At 41.5% G+C, this 19,376-nt stretch overlaps 1 long non-coding RNA gene across 1 annotated transcript; it reads left to right on the top strand.

Moving 5' to 3' along the window:
• The first annotated feature begins 22 nt into the window (after positions 1-22).
• LOC309979127 lies at positions 23-18,540 on the top strand. The gene is made up of 3 exons (XR_014327188.1): positions 23-269; positions 16,171-16,338; positions 18,132-18,540. It is a non-coding gene; the product is annotated as an uncharacterized lncRNA (long non-coding RNA).
• Positions 18,541-19,376: the final 836 nt, after the last annotated feature.

Genomic DNA, 19,376 nt, shown 5'->3' with positions numbered 1-19,376 from the left:
GCGAATAACTGGAATTAACGGAGCAGGTTTAATGTGCACGTGAGATACCCTGGACCTTTCCACCCGCCCCACCCGACTGCGGGGTTAGTCACACAGTCACGTGCCGGGTGGCTCCCGGGGGTCGCACTTCGCTGGAGCTGGTTCCCGAGCCGCTGGCAGTGAAGTGACGGGGAAAGCGCGGGACCGGAAGGAGGGACGCGGGGCTCCAGGACTTCCAGCGCTTTCAGGCTAATACTGGATGCACACGAAATCACATGTTGAGCAAATATGTAAGTTTTAAAGCACACTGAGAAAACGGAAGCCTGTGACTCCACATTATCCACGTGGAGCATATATACGGGCGCTTCCCGGGTTGTAGCTACCCCTTGCTTCTTCCCTCGACCACCCCGGTCCTGAACTTTGTCTCTCCTTGACATTCTTAGTCGTTTGATTATAGGTGGAGGCATTCCCAAAGGATATATTGTTTGACTTTTCTCTTTTTGAGCTTTATACAAATGATACACAGTCTTGTGGGATTTGCTTTTATCGTTGAACGTTTCTTTGATTCACCCAAGCTGTTAAGTGTAAGCAAGCTGTAGAACATTTATTTTCACTGCTGTAACATTGCGTTTCTGTGAAGTCGTTTATGTCCAGTTGTTTATCCATTTTTCTGTGGACACTTGTCTCCAGTATTTTGTTATTATTGGAGGCAAACCGACCATGAAGCTAACGAAATTGGAGTTTCAGGGCCCCTCCCATGGGTCTCTCCCATCGACCCGAAAGAGGAGCCTTGGCAGTGTGTTCCCATGGTCATATGTTTGTAAAATCTACAGAAGGAAGACATTTAAACCACGATGGAAGAGGGCCACTTTCTCTTTACGTTCCTGCGCCCCCTCCTTCAGCCCTTTTCAGCTTGGGTGATACACGGCTGCAGGCATTTGGGGTTGAGCCAAGGTGGGTTGCATCAGGGATGCGTTTGAGTTCAGTGGAGAGTATGTGTGAGGTTTGCAGTCTTCAATGTCAGGCTCTTGCTTTTCGCCCCAGGGTAGGAAGGTGCATGAACAGATGGTCATATCAGAATAGGAATGTCCCACAACATCCAGCACCTGACCTATGTGTGTGTTGGGGCAGAAACCTTGTTTGAAATGTAGGGAGCTGGAAGCTAATCTGAAAAAACTCAGATGTGTAAAATTGTAAGTGGAGGATCCAGTTCTGACCTGGAAGTTCTCTCCTGTCAGGAACGTAGTCACGCTTCTATGTTTATAAATGCACTTTACATGTTTTCTTTAATGATGAGAATCACACAAAGTAAAATTTGTCAGATTCTCTGAGTTTGTAGGCCATAACCCTATAACAGAACTACAGTGAGTCTGTCTGGATGTGAAGACACATGTTTTCTACATCCCAAATATCAATAATAAAAAATGTTCAGTAAACTATGTTAGAAGAAGGGCAATCTTCTCATTTTCTCTATGGAAAGTGATGTTACGGAAATCATTGTCATATAAAGAGGGGATTAAGCCTATGCAGCCAAAAGAATGAAGGAAAAGGGTATAGAGGTGTGTGAGACAGTTAATTTTAAAATTAGTATGGTACTTTCCTGGGTTTTGTCACATTTGCAATTTGTTGTGATTTTTCTCCAATTACATAAGCTCATGCCTGACAAAACCTGAGCCTGCCTGGGTGATACTCACAAGGCTGGCAAGGGCCTTCCTGTGCACACCTCTTGCACTTGTCTCAGTTGAACCCAGGAGTAACAGGACTGGATCAGAGGGATGGGGTATACAGCTTTACACGATGTTGCCAAAATGTTTTCAAAGTGCTGGTACCAATCTATACTGCCACCAGCACGGATCAGCCCTTTCCTGTTATTCCACATTCTTTCCAATCATTGTTTTGGTCAAACTTCTTAATTTTTGCTAGTCTACTGAGAGTAAATGAGTATAAGATTATGGTCTTAATTTGCATTCTCTAATTACTGATAATGTCGAACATTTTTTCATGTGCTGATTGTTCATTCATGTTTCTTTTCCTCTTCTAAGCGTTTTTATTTTAAAAAAACATTCTGGATACCAATCTTCTGTCAATTGTATGTGTTGCAAATATTTTCTCCCTGTTTATAGCGTGTGTTTTCAAATATTTTTTTAAAATTTTGACTTCTGATTTTGAAAAAAAATATCCAACTTACAGAAAAGTTTCAGGACTAATACAATGAACTCCTGTATACCCTTCACATAGATTCACAGTTTGCTGTATTTATGTGTAAGAGAGACAATATATAAATTATTTTTGCTGAACCATTTGAGAGTAAGTTGCAGGATGCACCTTTGAAAACAATGATGTTTCCTTATGTTGGCACAGAACAATTTTCAAATGTAGGTAATTTAGCACTGATATGATACGTCTAATATACAGTCCACATTGAAATTTCATCAGTTGTTCCAATAATGTCATTTAGACCAGGGGTCCCCAACCCCCGGGCCACACAGATGGAGGTGAGCGGTGGGTGAACGAGCAAAGCAGCATCTGCGCTCTCCATGGCTGACATTACCGCCTGAACCATATCTCTCCACTACCCCCCTCCAACCCCTGTACGTGGAAAAATTGTCTTGCACGAAACCGGTCCCTGGTGCCAAAAAGGTTGGGGACCAATGATTTAGAGCAATCCCCCGCACCCCCAGGCCAGGGTCCAGTCCAAGATCTTTTCACTTTCTTTATTTCTATACTATCTTTAGATAAATATTAAGTTTAGCGTAGTTAAATATGTCTATCCTTTCCTTTGTAATTAGCAAACTTTGATGTCTTAAAAAAATCCTGGTCTTGCCAGGGGTTGAGGGGAGGGAGGGATGAATGGGCAAAGCGCAGGGAATATTTAGGGCAGTGAAACTATTCTGTGTGACACTGTCATGGGGTACACATGTCATTATACCTTTGTCCAAACCTGTGGAATGTACAACAAGTGGAGTGAACCCTAATGTGAACCATGGACTCTGGGTGATGGTGATGCATGTCTGTAGGTTCGTTGAAGCAAACGTGTCATCTGGTGGGGGGGGTGCGTTGATAATGGCGGGGCTGGGCCTGTGTAGGGGCAGCAGGTAGACGGGGCATCTCTGTACCTTCTCAGTTTTGCTGTGAACCTAAAGCTGCTCTAGAAAATAAAGTCTATCAAAGAGAAAAAAATATCCTTGTCCACCCTGCTATCTGAAAGGTATTTCTTCGAATTGGGGGGAAATTTTTAAAGTTTTGCCTTCTACATTTAAATCATTAATCCATAGGGAATTGGGTTTTGTCTGGTATGAAGTAGGGATCCATTTCCTTTCCTTTCCTGTTTTCCAGATAGCCAGCCAATTGTCCAAACACCCTATATCGACTAGAATCCTTTCTCCAGTGACCTGCGGTTACCATCTCTGGTCATATATCAAGGCCCCAAAGTGTGAACGTCTGTTTCTGGACTCACTATTCTCTTCCTAGTTTTCTGTCCCTGTGCCAGTACCCTTCTGCCTGAATCACTATAGCTTTATACATTTTGCTGTCTGGTTGAGCAGGTTTGCTTCAGGATTGGCTTGGCTATTCTTGGCCCTTTTTTCTTGCATATACATTTTAGGATCCACTTGTCAATTTCCACAAAAAAGTCCTGATATGATTATGATGGGAAATGCATTATTTCTGTAGGCCAATTTGGGGGGAGAATTGAAATTCCTATAGTAAGATTTTGCTATACATCTCTAGTTATTTAGGTTTTCTTTAACGATTTCTATAGAATTTCTAATTTTCTCTAGAGAGAATTGCTCATCTTTGGTCAGATTTATTCTAGATTCATTACAGTTTATGTTATTATCGTAAATGTGTCTTAAACTATGTTTTTGTTTTTAATAAGATTTTTTGGTGACTTTTTATTTATTTAGTTTTTTGGCTGCGTTGGGTCTTTGTTGCTGTGTGTGGGCTTTCTCTAGTTGTGACGAGTGGAGGCTACTCTTAGTTCTCATTGCAGTGGCTTCTCGTTGCAGTGCATGGGCTCTAGGCGTGCGGGGTTCAGTAGTAGTGGCACATGGACTCAGTAGTTGTGGCACGAAGTCCCTAGAGTGCAGTCTCAGTAGTTGTGGTGCATGGGCTTAGTTGCTCTGCAGCATGTGAGATCTCCCCGGACCAGGGATCAAACCCCTGTCCCCTGCATTGGCAGGCGGATTCTCAACCACTGCGCCACGAGGGAAGTCCTTAAACTTATGTTTTTGAATTATTTGCTGGTTTATAAAAATGAAATTGATTTTCACATATTGATATTTTAGCCACCTTGCTAAATGCTCTTCATATTTCCAATAATATGTAGATTATTTTTAGTTTTCTATTTAGAGGGTCACATCTTAAGTAATGACAGTTTTGTTTTTCCTTTCCTTTTCTTTCTCTTACCTTATCATGCTGGCTACCATCTCCAGCACGGGGTTGAATACATGTGATGATAGCAGACATTCTTGTCTAGTTCCTGGTTTTAAAATACTTTAATTCACACATTTCCTCATTAGGAATGACGTGTGTTGCAGGTTTTTCAAATACCCTTTAGCGAGTTAAGGAAGTTCTGTTTCATTGTGAATTTGCTAAAAGTTTCACCATGAAAGAGTACTGGATTATATCGAATGCTTTTTTCCTCTCTTTTTCAATCTGTTGAGATCAGCAAAAGCATCTCCCCCTTATCTAGCAATATGAAGAATTATATTTATAATTTAAAGGTTTTTCAAATGTTAAACACCTTTGCATTCCTGAAATAAGCCTAATTTGTCCATAATATATTTTATATATCTGATATTTTATGTTAACATTTTGTTTAGGATTTGTAAGTTTATGTTTATAAGTAAAATTGATCTGTAATTTTCCTTTCTCACGCTATCCATGGTTTTACAGGCATCAAAGAATGAATTGGGGAATATTTCTTTTTGTTCCTCCATTATTCTCTGGAATAAATTATATAATATTGAAATGACCTGTCTGCTGAAAGTTTGGCAGAGCTCCCTATAAATTATCTGGGTGTCGAGTTTTTTTTGTGTGGGTAGAAAGATTTTCACCTTTAGATTTATAGTTTTTCACAGTCATAGAACTATTCAGCCTTTCTTAAGGAATTCTTGGGTCAATGTTGCTAAGTTATATGTGTTTTAATGTTCTTTTCAACTGTTTCATATTTACTTTCAGAAAGTTCTTCATTTTATCTTTTTAAAATGTATTTTATATATAATATTATGTCTCTTTTTCATTAATACTGACTTGATCTTTCTCTCATTTTTTTCTTAATCCATCTCACCAAAAAGTTTGTCTCATTGTACGTTTTCCAAGAATCAACTTGTGACCTTGTTGATCCTCTTTATTGCAAGTTTGTTTTCCGTTTCACTGCTTTATGTTTTTTCTCTCTCTACTACTGTCTTCAGATTATTCTATTTTTCAGTTAATGAGTTTAGCATATTCACCTTTAATCTTTCTATTTTTCTAATATAAGCATCTAAGGCTATAAGTTTTCCTCAAATACTGCTTTTTCTGCATCCCACAAGTTTTGATACATAGTATTTTTATTCAGTTCCCGTATATTAAAATGTCCATTGTTATTTCTTCTTTAAACCATGAGTTATTTAAGGACTTTTAATTTATTTATTTTTATTTTTGGCTGTATTGGGTCTTTGTTTCTGTGCAAGGGCCTTCTCTAGTTGTGGCAAGCGGGGGCCACTCTTCATCGCGGTGCACGGGCCTCTCACTGTCGTGGCCTCTCTTGTTGCGGAGCACAGGCTCCAGACGCGCAGGCTCAGCAGCTGTGGCTCACGGGCCTAGTCGCTCCGCGGCATGTGGGATACTCCCAGACCAGGGCTTGAACCCGTGTCCCCTGCATTAGCAGGCGGACTCTCAACCACTGCGCCACCAGGGAAGCCCAGGACTTTTTAATTCAAAATGTATTTATGTTTTGTTCATATATATTTGTTGCATTGTGGCCAGAGAATCAAAGACCCTTGAGGCTTGCTGTATGAGCTGGTGCATGGTCGATTTTTAGAAATAGTCTAAACCAGAGAAGAATGTTGATTTCACCAGCAGGTAGATAGGTGCAGGGATGTGTATCAAATAAAGCAAGCTTGGTAGTTCAGACGTTTTACACCTTTACTAACGCTCATGTTCAGATTTGCCCATCAGTATGCCTATCTATCACCCATTAATAGATAAAATAGGTCAGTCAATCTCTTATTAAAATGGTGGATCTGTCCATTTTTCCCTGTAGTTCCAGCAATTTTAGTTTTGTGTATTTGGGGGCCATTTTATTTTAGAATCAGTGTGTACAAAGAAATGTAAGCATCAATATGTCTTAGAATCTTAGATTTGAATACATTTACCAGAGTCCAATCATAGCCCCTGCCACTCTCCGTACCCAAACAGGAAGAGTTGTGTTACCGCACATGACCAGTTGACTTATTAAGTACTTTTAGAGGCAGTGAACTTCTTACCTTACAGGGAAGCCCAGTTCTTCATTGGAGATCTCTGCTTGATTATAATTACCATTTAATTAGCCAGCACTGTGCAAAGCATTTTACAAACATTATGTTTAATTCTCAGTACAATCTTATAAAGTAGGTATTTTATCCGAATTGCATTAATGAAGAAACAGGTAACATTCACAAGTGTTTCTTTTTTTTTTTTTTTTTTTTTTTTTTTTGCGGTACGCGGGCCTCTCACTGTTGTGGCCTCTCCTGCTGCGGAGCACAGGCTCCGGACGCACAGGCTCAGCGGCCATGGCTCACGGGCCCAGCCGCTCCGCGGCACGTAGGATCTTCCCGGACCGGGGCACGAACCTGTGTCCCCTGCATCGGCAGGCGGACTCTCAACCACTGTGCCACCAGGGAAGCCCGCACAAGTGCTTCTTTACGTTGGGCCTAAAACCATGTCCCCTTAACTTTCAATCAAGGGACCTGGTTCTAACCATCGTTTCTAGCATTCCCAGCACTTTCTAATCCTTTGGAAACCTCAGAAATAGTTCAAGCTAATACGTGTTGCATAACCCTGCCCTGCCTGACGCTCATCAGTTTTCTCATAGAAGATTTGGACCCTTGTTGTATACATGCCTCTTCTTACTATGACTTTAAGAAAACTAGTCAGTCTTTTTCCTCTTTTTTTTCTTTTTCAAAAACTAGGCAATTTTTACATGTGGTGTGTTTCATTCTTAATATATAGCCTAGTGAGTTAAACTCATTTCTGCACGTGAGTTAGGCATGCTACATGAAGCCTACTATTAAACATCAAGCCCTTCATCTTTTGGTGTTAATAAGTCAACCTCAGAACCACTCAGGCCTCACATGTGGCTCTACCCCACCGTATGCTCTTTAGTAATGAGCTCAGAGTCAGATTTCCTCTTAGGTCTCACGAGAGCACAGTCTAGTTAACCTAAGCTGCGACTCCTGCTTTCTGCACAAAACGTCTTCACCGACATGGTTTTCAGATGGTCTTTTAATTGTGGGACCACGGGAAGCCTTACCCATGGTAGTTCACGTGGGGATCACAGATGGCATGATGAATGCATTGTTCTTGTGCATTATGCTTTATGGCAGGGAGGGACAGGAAACTATCCAGGGTGACTCAGTTAGACAAGAGTTGTGGAATGCGTACATCCTGCATAAGCATGCTAAGAGTTTGCCTTAGGCTGTGTCTTAGAACCGGAAATGCTGCAAGAATGTGAGCTGACCTGTATGTTATCCTCATGCGCTGTTCAGACATGTACAGAAGTAATAACGCCTATCGTTCTTTGATTCCAGGGACCTTCAGTCTCACACCTATTCATTTATAGCTACTCCTTTTTTTTTTAATTGGGGTATAGTTGATTTACAATATTGTGTTAGTTTCAGGTGTACAGCAAAGTGATTCGGTTATAAATATATATATTACTCCTTATTCCTTTAGTATGGAGGCTTGGAAACCCGTATAACTTACGTCGAGGGGAAGACAGGAAAGCACAGGTTGATAGCATTTGGCTGCCATGGATACTTCTTTCACTTGTATCATCACAATGAATCAGACCACAACTTGGGCTCACCTACTTTCTGCCGTCGGTGACTTTTCCCGATAAACACTATGACAAAATCTTCAAGTTCTAAAAATTGATTTACTCATTCAATGGATTTCTGGCATCTACCACATGGCGAGCGTAGGAATACAATGATGAACAAGAAAGCCATAGTCTCTGTCTTACAGTAGAGGTGAGGCGATAATTACACAGTAAGTGCTGTGACAGGGGACGTACAGAATGTCGGAGGAGTGTGTAGGATGGGAACGCAAACCAGACGTGGGGGAAAAGAGAAGGCCTTCCAGAGGAAATGACACCTAAGCTGAGATCTGAAAGGCCAAAGACAAATTGGGACAATTGACACAGGAAAAAGAGGAGGAGGGAAAGGCCCAAAGTGAGAGTACGGCACATGCAAGGAACTGAAAGAAGTTAGGGATCATCTGCTTAGGCCAGGTTATGCTGCAGTAACAAGTGACCCCAAGTCTCAGTGGCACACAACAACAACAGTGGTTTATTTCTCATTCATGCTGCAGTGTGGAGAAAAGATTGTTGGGCGTAAAACTGAGGGAGGAAGCTGAGGTAATAATTCAGGCTGGAGCAGACGGTGGCCTGAACGCAGGTAGAGGCCATGGGGATACAGAGGAGTGGACGGAATCAAGAGATGCATAAGAAGTAGAGTTACTAGCTCTCCCTGGTTGACTGGATGTGGAGGGTGAAAGAAAGGAACCATGGTTGACACTCGAGTTGCTTTATTCTAACCACAGAGCAGAGCAGGAAGATTAAAGCTTTTATAGAGATGAATTTAATACACACAATAGCGTGATAAATATTTTATTGTTAATAATTTTAGAAACGTCTTCCTACTAATCTTGAACACATCATAGAGTTAATGATCTTGGTAATCATATTATTCCTTCTGCCCAAACTCCTGGCACAGATGTATTCACAGAACTACATAGTTCTTGGCAGTGAGGCTTCTGGGATGCCAAATTAGGAGGTGTCTAGTTAAAACTAGGTGTGTGTTACAAATCTAAAACTTCATCCTAAAACTTGAACTTATGGGACTTCCCTGGCGGTCCAGTGGTTAAGACTTCGCCTTCCAATGCAGGGGGTGCGGGTTCTATCCCTGGTCAGGGAGCTAAGATCCCACATGCCCAGCGGCCAAAAAACCAAAACATAAAACAGAAGCAATAGTGTAACAAATTCAATAAAGACTTTAAAAATGGTCCACATCAAAAAAAAAAAAATCTTAAAAAAACCCCTTGAACTTACAAAGTCATTGGATGGTTAGAAAAAGTAGACTGGTACTGAGCGATTGTCAGGGAGGAAGAGATTTCCCTCTACCCTTCTAGGTTCTTCTGGATGGTCTAAGAATTAAATTGACATGAAACGTTAACAGGAGAAAATCACTCAAAGTTTCATAACATGTCTTCATGGGAGAGATCCACAAAAACTGAGTAACTCCCCCAAACGGCCAAAACCCTCACCTTAAATACCGTCTTCAACTAGAGACAAAAGAGGAAGTTGCGGGTAATGGTTTGGGACCTCAAAGGGGAGGAAGGCCATTTACATGGAGATGGAAAAGAAAATGCTTGGTGAGCGAGTTTGCTGAGCCAGCAGACACAATGGGACAGAGTGGACTCTGGTCTCCAGGCCCTGCCGACTTCCCCACCACACCGGCCCGGCCCGTATTCTTTGCAGAGATCTCTGGCAATAGCTCTATTTTGGGAACAGGCCCTCTATCGAAATTCTTTTAGGCAGCTGGGGGAAGGTCAGAGTTTCTCCCTACGTCTTTTGGCCTTGATTGTTTTCAGCTCAAAATAATCCATATCCCAAAGAGACATTTTGGGGTGGAAATTTTGGTCCCCTACACTATAAAGTCTGCATATGTAGACCTTAGCGAAGGGAGGTACATACAGTTTTCATTAGATTAAACACTGCAAAGCTGGTATACTCTGAAGACATCATACAAGAGCCATGCCCGTTGGAACACTTAGAAATCTGCCAGTGTGCGTCCATTTTCCAGAGGGAAAGATGCTGCGTGGACTGTCCCTTTCAAGATTAGGCCTGTTTCTGGGACATTATATTCTCAAGAGATCTTTTTTTTTCTTTTTTATTTTTTTGGCCGTGTTGAGTCTTCATTGCTGCGCGCGGGCTTTCTCTAGTTGCAGCGAGCAGGGCCTACTCTTCGTCGCAGTGCGCGGGCTTCTCATTGTGGCTTCTCTTGTTGCGGAGCATGGACTCTAGGCGCGCGAGCTTCAGTAGTTTCAGCACGCAGGCTCAGTAGTTGTGGCACATGGACTCTAGGGCGCACAGACTTAAGTACTTGCGGCATGTGGGTTCAGTAGTTGCGGCGCACAGGCTTGGTGGCTCCGCGGCATGTGGGATCTTCCCGGACCAGAGATCGAACCTGCGTCCCCTGCATTGGCAGGCAGGTTCTTAACCACTGGACCACCAGCTAAGTCCCCTCAAGAGAGCTTAAGTTTTTCCAAGGCAACTCTAAATTTCTCAGCAGTGGACATATTGAGAGCGGCAATTCAGATATTCTTTTATCTGGCAATAATATTCCTTCCTCCCAGCTTTCCCTGCCCTACTTTTCCTGCCGTGATCATTTTTCAACCACACTGGGACCACTAGTCTACTAATTTCTCTATTTTCTCCCAACATGTATGCCATCTTCTGTCTTCCTTTCCCATCGTATCCAACTTAGATTCTGTACTGTGGGGTTAACTTCAGCACATCTGCCACAAACCTTGGTGGTTTCGTTCAGTTGCTTCATTTGAAATGTTCACTTTCAGTGACAGTTTACCTAGTGCAGCAAAACAAATCAGTACTTCATATAGGAGAAGAAAATAACATTAAACTGAGATATTTAATACAGGGGGAAGAGTTGGTTATTTGACTTTAAGTCAAGCTATCAAAAACTATTAGTTTTGAGATGTCCCTCTTTGTGTAAGTCTATGATAAACTGTGAATTTAGAATTAGTCAAGATTTCAATGAGGGACGCTTAAGCTCTTATATGTATCAAGGACTTAAAAATATTCTTACATAGCAATTCCCACTCTAGGTTTTTTCCTTATAAACTAATTACTGATACACATAAGGTATATTTTGGGTGTATTTTTTTTTACGTCATTTGATGATAATGTTGTTGTGGTAACAGCCTAAATATTCACCAAAAGGGAATTAAATTAATATTGTATATCTGTACAATGGAATAAAAGGCAGCCATTAAAACTTATGTTGAATATTTAATGACATGAGAGGATGTTAGTGATTTCTTTAAAAAAAAAAGGTTAAAAACTGTATTTAGTATGATCCAATTATTTTGAAAAATATTAATAAATACCCAGAAAAAAAGAGGGAGGAGTTGTGGCAAATATTAATAGTAGACATTTAGATCAGTGGAATAAAATTGAAAGTCCAGAAATAAATCCTTACATTTATGGTCAACTGTTTTTCAATAAGGGTGCCAAGAAAATTCAATAGGGGAAAGAATAGTCTTTTCAGTAAATGGTGGTGGGACCAGATATCCACATGCAAAAAATGAAGGTGCGTCCCTGCCTAGCACTATACACAAAAATTCACTCAAAATGGATAGACTCAAATGTAAGAGCTAAGATGTTAAAACTCCTAGAAGAAAACATAGGAGTGATCTTCATGACCTTGGGTTAGGCAAAACCTTAGATATGACACCAAAAGCACAAGGGACAAAAGAAAAAAATAGATCAGTTTAAAACTTTTGTGCTAGAAATGATATCAAGAAAGTGAAAAGACAGCTCACAGATTGGGAGAAATGATTTGTAATTCATATATCTGATAAGAGGCTTGTATCCAGAGTATATAAAGAAGTCTGACAGCCCAACAATAAAAAGAAAAGTAACCCAATTTTTAAAAGGGCAAACAGTTTGAATAGACATTTCTCCATAGAAGATATACAAATAGTCAATAAACATAAGAAAAAAACTCTCAACACCATTATTTATTAGGGAAATACAAATCAAAACCACAAGGAGATACCACTTCACACCAACTAGGATTGCTATTTAAAAGAGAAAAATGACAGACAATAAAAAGTGTTATATGGAGAAACTGGAACCTTCTTACATTGGTGATGGGAGTGTAAAGTGGTACACAACCATTCTGGAAAGCAGTCTAGCAGTTGCTCAAAATGTTAAGCATAGAGTCACCATGTAACCCAGAAATTCTACTCCTACACTCCAAGAGACTCAAAAACAGGTGTTCAAACAAAAACTTGTACAGGAATATTCATAGCAGCATTATTCCCGACCATCAGAACCTGGAAACAATCCAATGTGCGTCATAAATGGATTTTTAAAAAGCGGCATATCCATACATTGGAATATTATTCAGCAATATAAAATTAAGTACTGGTACATGCTACAATTTGCATGAATCTTGGAAACATTAAGCGAAGTGAAAGAGGTCAGTCACAAAAGACCACATATTGTGATTCCACTTATATGAAAGGTCCAGAATAAGCAAATTTACAGAGACAGGAAGCAGATCAGTGGTTGTCTAGGGCTGAGTAGGGGGCGCTGTGTGGTGGGGAAAAATGGGAAGTGATGGCTAATGGGTTTCTCTTTGGGGTAATGGAATGTTCTAAAATTATACTGTGGTGATGGTTGTACAACCCAGTACACATATTTTAAAATATTTAATTATACACTTAAGATGGGTGAATTGTACGGTATGTGAATCTCAAGAAAGCTTTCTAAACTGTTAATAGTAGCTCTTCCTGGAAGGTGAGCTTATGCTGGTTTTTATCTTTTTGTTCATCTGTATCCCCTGCAGTGAACAAGCATTTCTAGTCGTAAGAAAAAAGAAAGTTATTCGTTTCAATGGTTTGTTGTCTCAGCAAGGGAACTTCTTAGAATTAAGTATAGAAGTTCTTGGGTTTAAGACCATTCTTTTTTTTTTTTTTTTTTTTGCGGTACGCGGTCCTCTCACCGCTGTGGCCTCTCCCGTCGCGGAGCACAGGCTCCGGACGCGCAGGCTCAGCGGCCATGGCTCACGGGCCCAGCCGCTCCGCGGCATGTGGGATCTTCCCGGACCGGGGCACGAACCCGCGTCCCCTGCATCGGCAGGCGGACTCTCAACCACTGCGCCACCAGGGAAGCCCCAAGACCATTCTTAAGTTAAATCACTGTCTTCAGAAGCAAACTGCTCCATTCTCCCAAGCCATTCCTACATCTTCTAACTGTCCTCTATTGTAAAATAGAGGAACGTTTTTGGTTTTTTTTTCCATCAAATAATGATATCTGGTGGGTGTTTCTACTTTTCTCGTCTTGTGTGGTGATTCATACCAGGCTGCATGCCTTTCCATTTTTGACTTTTCATTGTTTGCTGCATCCCAAGAACCTCTGCACTTTAAAAATCTTAATTTGCAATGGTAATATATTCAGTGTGGTTTCACAAATTGGGTTTAATACTTTAATCCACTTTAGCACATCCTTCCCTTACCCCATGATGGGTTAGCATTTGGTGGTAATCCCTTCACAGTGATAAATACAAGCAACAGTGTTTTGCAAAAAAAAAAAAAAAAAAATCTTAAATTTCAATTTGACAGTATAATAATATACTGTGGGAATTAAAATGACTGTGTTAAAATAGATTATAAATAGTCTGAAAGATTATATAAAAGTATTTTAAAGAATTGGAGATTTTCTCTTTATTATAGCATATGTTAATATGTTGATTAATTCTTTTTTGCAGGTGGGTGGATCAATCAGTATCAGATGATAACTGGGCTTAAGGAAAATAACTTTCAAGTCATACTTGCTTAAAAGAGATCTACTTAGTCAAAAGGCTACATTGCTTAAACAGTGAGAAAAATCCATGAATAGGTAATAATATCAAATTTTCTTCTTAGACATAGCCATGAAATTAGAAATAACTACATTAAAAAGGGGGCGGGGGGACCAGACCACAAAATCTGCTATAATTCATAGAAAAACACTTCCGAAAGTTAAAAGCAGTATAAAATAGAAATTATTATTATTATGTGAAGCAAGAAGATATATGTTCTTAAAGAGCATGAACATAAGCCTTTGCAAGAAATTTCAAGTTGAAGGTTTTTGCTTATGTTTTTGAATTTTTATCCTTGAAGTCAGTGTTCTGAGAAACAGCCGGAGTTCTGCAGAGGCGCCTGGAAATTGGGAATGTGGGTAGCAGCCTTCAGTTTTCTACCAAGGGGTGATTTCATTTAAATACTCTGTCTGGAGCTTCAAAAAAAATGGAAAAAAGCTTGGAAACCAGCGCTGGTTTTTCAGTGACCACTTACGTAAACGTTTACATCTTTGCAGTTGTGACCTGCCCCTGAATTCTAAGGTGGAAAAGGGAAAGCCCTTATATGGCGATGCAGGCAGACCCGCAGCTGGGCTAGAACCCGCTGTCAGAAGTGTTTGCTACGTAACAGCCCAGATTTGTGTCAAAGAGCGGAGGATGCAGTCGTGTGTGTACCCCTTGGAGACTTTGCTTAAGCAAAAGACCAGAGGGTGGCGCGTCGGAGAAATGCTGTCAAGTACAAGATACACGCTTCCACTCGGGATTATTATGTAATACTTATTTTGGAGGAAAAAGAATCACACTGAGGCTTTATCAGAGCCCTTTGCTAAGATTGCCTGCCTGTCTCCTGTCTGCCTCACCTGCTGTAATTCCTTGAGGGTAGAGACCCTGAATTTTCCCCTTTTTGTCACCAACACCTTTGTAGGCCTTTGCACATCAAAAATATTTGAATGATTTACAAGGATGTAATAATCTACCAAGTTACCAACTAAACGATAAGAATTTATTTTCCAGTTTAAGGTAATTGGTGGCTCTCAGAGTAGAGAGAGCTGCTAACAGGAGCTGTTTGCAGATTCTCATTGGGTAAGATAACAACCAAAGGGAGTTCCTGGCCCCTAATATTCTCCACCTTAAACGTTCTCGTTCCTACACCTAGAGTATCTCCTTTTTATTTATTTCTAAAATTTTATTTATTTATTTATTTTTGGGTGCATTGGGTCTTCGTTGCTGTGCACGGGCTTTCTCTAGTTGTGGCGAGCAGGGGCTACTCTTCGTTGCCTCATTGGGGCTTCTCACTGTGGTGGCTTCTCTTGTTGCGGAGCACGGGCTCTAGGCATGTGGGCTTCAGTAGTTGTGGCACGAGGGCTCAGTAGTTGTGGCTTGCGGGCTCTAGAGCGCAGGCTCAGTAGTTGTGGGGCACGGGCTTAGTTGCTCCGCGGCCTGTGGGGTCTTCCCGGAGCAGAGATTGAACCCATGTCCCCTGCATTGGCAGGCAGATTCTTATCCACTGCGCCACTAGGGAAGCCCCAGTATCTCCCTTTTACAAGAGTGGGTCACACAAAAGCTTGTGCCACAAGCTTGGCTGGCTTGTTTCTCTGCAAGGTAATAGATTTAGATAAGTGTGCCACTTGGAGCATTCCTAAAAAGCATTACAAATGCTTCTGGATTAGGATTCAACTTTGAGAAACGTGAAGATGCTACATTTCCTAAATCAAATAAGATTTCCCTACGAATGTGGCTGCTGCAACTTTACCTCACTTGCTTTCTGTAAATAGCCAAGTATCAATTTGTATGTCTATAATTATAATTTTCATCTTGTGAGTAAAAATATCAGTATTTAGTTTACCTTGCAATTACTTTAAAAAAAAACATATGCTCTAATCTGAATGTTTGTGTCGTCCCAAAATTGATCTGTTGAAATCTTAACTCCCAACATGATAGTCTTAGGAGGTGAGACTTTGAGGAGATGCTTAGGTCATAAAGGTGGAGCCCTCATGAGTGGGATTAGTGTTCTCATAAAAGAGACCCCACAGAGCTTCCTCGCCCCTTCCATCGCGTGAGGACACGGTGAGAAGGCACCGTCTATGAATGAGGAACTGGACCCTCGCCAGACACCGAATTGCTGGCACGGTGTTGACCTTGGACTTCCCAGCCTCCAGAATTATGAGAAATAAATTTTGTTTACAGAATGACAGTCTGTGGTACTTCGGTAGAGCATCTGGAACAGATTAAGACACCGTAGTAGCTTAAATATGTTATACGGTAGGATGTGGAATCGATTTCCTTTTACAACGTAAAACATTGGAAAATGAATGTAATAAATCATTTTGCTGAGCCTTTCTTATGTTTATCTTTTATGTAGATAGATTTCATAATGACAAGAAAAAAAGAAGAAAAGAAAAGAAGGAACCATGAGTCACCCACAGAGGACGCCAGGGAACTGTGACATAATAAGAAATATGTGTTTGGTGTCTACACGGGCTTCCTGGCACAGAGCTCCTGAAACGCTTGGAATTTCTTGAGCGATCGGGTAAAATGAGGCCTCTTGCTTGTTTATAACTGGCCTCTTTCAACCACACCTGAGTTTATGTTAATGAGGTGACTTAGAAAAGACCCTAAGGATGGGACTGAGGGGAGGCTGGGTTGATTAGAGGGTCAGACCTTTCAGCCCCACCCACTGACCTCGGGGGAGGGGCGAGGGGCTGGAGGTGGACTTAATCACCAGTGGCCAATGATTTACTCGATGATGACGCCTAAGAAATGAAGCCTCCGTAAAAACCCTAAACAACAGGTTTCGGAGAGCATCTGGGCTGGTGAACACTTCAAAGTCCCGGGAGTGGTGGGCATGGATGCCCCACCCCTCCCCCCATACCTGGGCATCTTGTCCCTTTGGCTGTTCCTGAGTTGTGTCCTTTGTAATAAATGGGTGATAGTAAGTGCTTTCCTAACTTCTGTGAGCAAATGATCAAGCTGAGGTGAGGGTTGTGGGGATCTCCGATTTATAGCTGGTTGGTCAGAAGTACAGGTACCCGGGATTTGCAACTAGCATCTCAAGTTGGGGATGGTCTCGTGGGACTGTGCCTCTAGCCCGTCTGCACTAACTTTGGGTAGTTAGTGTCAGAATTGCTTAATGGGACAGAGAATCCCACACATCTGGCCTCAGAAGTTTTGTGAGTAGAAGAAATAGTCATAGTTTTCTTTTAGGAACCAACCTATCATTCTAACAACTTATAAATAAAAAGAAAGAATCAAACACTTGTCTGGCCTTCCTGTACAAACTGTACCTGAGGGTAACCACTCGTTGATGAAATGGTTTCCCTTTGTAGAGAGATTCCAGCTAAGAAGCGAAGCAGGCCTCATAGATCCAGAAATATCACAGGGCTGCAGCCTCCAGTGAAAGAGCGGGTGTAAGCAAAGATCACCAACGGCTGCTAAAAGCATTAGGTGAAAAAAGGACAGAACTTTACAGTGTTATGAGTCAGCCTGGCAGGGCCTGAGCTCTCTGAACAATCCCAGCGTCACAGAAACAGACAGATATTCCGTGCTTCCTGATGGAAGCACGCAAAACCACTTACACAGTATTCATGCCAAAGAAATTGAACCTAAATCTGATTGAGCCTCTAGATGTATGAATTTACAGAAAATAGAAGAGACAGAGGAGGCTTTTAAACATCAGTGGCATGCAATTAGCAAGGTTCAGACTGTGGAAAAACTTACAGGAAAAAATGACAAATACATTTCAAGGAAAAGAAAGGAAGTGAGCCTGACTGAAACAGAGGAGGAACCCATGGCTTAGAAGAGACATAGAAACTGAATGTAACACGTGACCCTTATTTGGCTCTTAAACAAACTGGTCGTTAAGAAAGAAAAAAATTCAAGAGCTACCCAGAAGGCTTTCTCTACTAAAGGCAGAGACAGGGTCACAAACCCCACCCACTGTCTTTGACTTTTCTTGGCTTAAATCCTGTAATTAAAGAGGTGTGCCTTTTAGTTCAACCTTCTTGTCCAGAGCTCACACCCTTTACAAGTCAGCACATTAAACCTCATCAGTCACAGACTCTCAGACTTTGCTGAGTTCATGAGCTTGTTTCCCAAGGGCGGGCGTCAGTGAAACATCTACGGCTCGAAGGTGATGATTTTTCTAAAAGTCACCGACTTCATGAGTGTGCTGAGCTCCCTGGTCTTTACACATTTGATTCTTCAGAGTTGATTGCAAGTGATACGCTGGTCAAGGGGGTTGGAGCAGGCCTGGCGAAGATGGTGATGTTCTGATTTCTTGTTTGTTTTGTCTTTGGAATTTTTTTTTTCTGTATGTCTTCATAGGAATGAACGAGAGTTTAGAAGACCAAATACTTCAAACCAACCAGTGAAGCCCTTTGGTGCGGTTTTGACTCCAAAGCAGCAAGACTGTCTCCTGGTCTCCCAGGGCCATACGCCACGGGGTCACTTTTCAAATTAAGGTGCAATCCAAGTGAAGGTGGAAAGGCAAGGTGTGAGGTCCTTCGACAGCATGCCTGGTAGGTAACCATCCACTCTCTATAAACACCTCCAATGGCAGGAAATCTCAGCCACATTTCATGAAGCTTCACTGTTGCCTCACCAGGAACCAGTCTTCCCCATTTCCCAGGACAGCACTTCGAGTCTTACAGACAGTGTTCTCATCCCCACCCCGAGTCACTGATTCCTACCTGGAGTCTAGGGAATGTGAGGGGACAGCCGTCCTATTGGACAATGTCAGCTCCTTGGAACAGCCAAGCTTTTCCTTAGATGCCGTGATGCTCTGTTGAGGTTAGAAATTTATTTCAGTGGTGAGAAAGCAAGAACATACACTAAAATCTTTAAAAATGGTTTTATTTTATTTTTTTAAAGATTTTTTGGTTTTGACATGGACCATTTTTAAAGTCTTTATTGAATTTGTTACAATATTGCTTCTGTTTTATGTTTTGGTTTTTTGGCCGCAAGGCATGTGGGAGCTTAGCTCCCCCACTGCAGGGGGTGTGGGATCGAACCCACAGCCCCTGCGTTGGAAGGCGAAGTCTTAACCACTGGACCACCAGGGAAGTCCCTAAAAGTGGTTTTAAAACCACTCTCTTAAGTTTTCTCTTCCCCAGGGTAAACATTGCTTGCTCTTTGAAATATTGGTAATACAGGTTTATATATTTTTTAAAATATAATAAATAATGAAGTATAAATTATATATAAGAAATTACATGTATATTATATTAAAATATATAGGTATGTTATTAGAAAAGGGTAGCCTCACCCACACTCACTTTTAGGACAAGACCTAGCGACTGTACACATCACTTGTCCTCGCATCTCATTGGCTGGAGCGTTGCCACGTGGCTGCACCTGCTGTCAGGGAGCTGGGGAGGTAGTGTGTGTCCGGCAACCCAGGCGCCGGGGTAAAACCTTCCCTGCTCTGGAAGGAGGGAAGAGGCAGCGTGGGGGGCTCTTGGCGTCTCCGCCACGATAACTCTAAATAGAATCTATGCGACCACATAGCATGATGACAGTGTGTCCTGGTTTTGTCACCAGGCCCAGCGGTGAGGCTGCGTAAGGGTCACG

This window comes from Leucopleurus acutus (genome assembly GCF_964270905.1).
Source record: "Leucopleurus acutus genome assembly, chromosome: 2".
NCBI classification, from domain to species: domain Eukaryota; kingdom Metazoa; phylum Chordata; class Mammalia; order Artiodactyla; family Delphinidae; genus Leucopleurus; species Leucopleurus acutus.
This window is presented reverse-complemented; position numbering and strand designations above follow the sequence as displayed.